The following is a 2,500-nucleotide window of genomic DNA, read 5'->3' as shown; positions in this document are numbered from 1 at the left end:
AGAGAGAGAGAGAGAGAGAGGCAGAGAAAAGATATAGAGAGATAGAGATAGAGTAAGAGAGAGAGAGAGAGAGAGAGAGAGAGAGAGAGAGAAGAGAGAGAGAGAGAGATGAGAGCAGAGAAGAGATAATGAGAGAGTAGGAGAAAAGATAAGAAAAGAGAGAGAGAGAGAGAGAGAGAGAGAGAGAGAGAGAGAGAGAGAGAGAGGAGAGAGCTCACGATTATGAGTTGAATATGGATTCTCAGGCTGGCAATGTCAAGAGAATGGTTTATGTATGTATGGTGGTGAGGTGGTAGTGTTGTGTGTGTGGTGTGTTGTGTGTTGGTGTGCAATGCGTGCAGGCGTGCGTGCGTGCGTCGTGTTGTGTGTGTGTGTGTGTGTGTGTGTGTGTGTGGTGTGTGTGTGGTGTGTGTGTGTGTGTGTGTGTGTGTGTGTGGTGTGTGTGTGTGTGTGTGTGTGCGTGTGGGTGGGTGGGTGGTTGGTAGAGTGGGTGGGTGCGTGCGTGTGTGTGTGTATGTATCTAGGTATGTTTGTATGTAGGTACAGGCGTATGTAAATATGTATATCTATTTAAATGCATGTATGTAAGTAACGAAATGATGTTTAGATAAGTATATCATGTACTTCCTGCTAAGATTTTGTCCGGTGTCTTGTACCCTCTGTAGAAAATATCGTTATCTCATCCTGACACAAAGTATTTCCCTCTCCTGGGGCGGGATACTCAAAACAGTTTATGTTGTATCTCACACCCGAGCCGTTACAATGTCCGAAGGCCACACTCGAAACAAAATTTGCCGCTATGTTTTGACGTCACACATTGTAAGTACCTTGTAAGTTACAAGTATATAGTACAGTTTACTTCCCGATTACTTAGTCGACAAAAAAATTTATTTTACTCTATCATACCGTTTCCATTGTTTATACCGGGAAATATTAACTGTCTAGTATTTTCTTTGTTTTCCATACTTTATCGTTACCTCGAATTAAATATAAGTTGAATGTAAATTGAGTTGACAGACGACAAACGTTTTGGTGGCTGCTCACCTTCATGGCCGAGCACTGCAGCGTGAAAGATGCTATTATCGGGAACCCTTCGTTTCTGTCCATGGAAAGGATAAGCGTTTATTACTTAGATTTGTTTTGTTGCCAAATATCCAACTAAATAATGGTTTCTAGAACTATTATTCCGATGATAAGGAACTTCCATATGTATGTTTATACTGATTTACTTTCGCATGAAATTATAATTTATAATTATATTATAATTTTTAGAATTATAATTAGAAATTATAATTTTTGCATGATGTCAAATGTGAGACTTCATAAACAAAATGTTAGAAATATAGGAGATAATAGTATATATACATTTTTTTTTTTTCTGAAGACGATTGCTAGTTCGTATTGTCATTTTCTCTTTGTGTATAGAGCTTGTACTATGGAAAGTAGAGTTATTCAGAAAAAATAATCATATTTCGTTTGATTGCTGATTGGTCAATCGACTACCGGTCTGTCCTCTCTTGATAGTCAATGGAATTAACTTACTATATAAACATGGGCCTTACAATCGGATTACTACTTTTTTCAATATGGTTAGTTTACAATATAGTAAGGAGATCGGAAGGTACGCTGTAGTAAGGCGGTTACAACGTCATCGACCTTGTAACGGACTGGTAGTTTTGAGTATCCCGGCCCTGGCCGATTAGCTCTCATATATTCAAATAAAAAAAAATATTAATGGTTAACTACATTATAAAACATATTCAGCAATGACTGCTTACCTCAGTTCAAATATTTACAAAAAAGGTTTCACCAAGTTTGTTCTCCGAAGATCTGGACTGTACTGGGTGATGCTGTAAACTACAGGTAAAAGGACTAGTCAGGTAAAACGTTGCCAGTTATCCATTTTCTAAATATATTGGAAAGATTCTCGTATTTTTCGTGTGAGGATTCGCACATGTATGCATACATAAATATATATATTTATAATATATATTATATCATATATATATATTATATATATATATAATATTTTATATACCTAATACATATATACATAAAATATATACACATTTCTTCTATTATCTATCTGTCTATCTATATGTCTATCTATCTATATATCTATGCTATATATATATATATATATATATAATATATATATATATATATAGATATATATATATATATATATATGCATGTATGTACTTTTATACACACACACACACACACACACACACACACACACACACACACACACACACACACACACAACATCAAACATAATATATATATATAATATATATATATATATATATATATATATATATATAATTCACGAAGATGGAATCCAGGAGTCCGAAACTGTGGGTTTTCTATCATCCATATTTATAAATACATATATATTCAACTATATATATATATATATATATATATATATATAATATATATTATATTTAGTGTGGGTTTTGTTGTTTTTTGTGGGGTGTGGTTGTGTTGTTTTTGT

At 34.0% G+C, this 2,500-nt stretch overlaps 1 protein-coding gene across 1 annotated transcript in view; it reads right to left on the bottom strand.

The window, feature by feature from the left end:
* Nucleotides 1-1,863, bottom strand: part of LOC119584715 — a 59,493-nt gene extending 57,630 nt beyond the window's left edge. Inside the window, exon 1 of the mRNA XM_037933382.1 lies at nucleotides 1,779-1,863. The gene's annotated coding sequence lies outside the window, so the exon portion shown is untranslated. The remainder of the gene's footprint in view (nucleotides 1-1,778) is intronic.
* Nucleotides 1,864-2,500: the final 637 nt, after the last annotated feature.

Source organism: Penaeus monodon, chromosome 18 (genome assembly GCF_015228065.2).
Source record: "Penaeus monodon isolate SGIC_2016 chromosome 18, NSTDA_Pmon_1, whole genome shotgun sequence".
Classification (NCBI taxonomy): Eukaryota; Metazoa; Arthropoda; class Malacostraca; order Decapoda; family Penaeidae; genus Penaeus; species Penaeus monodon.
The sequence above is the reverse complement of the archived record's forward strand: the minus strand, read 5'-3'. Positions and strand labels throughout refer to the sequence as shown.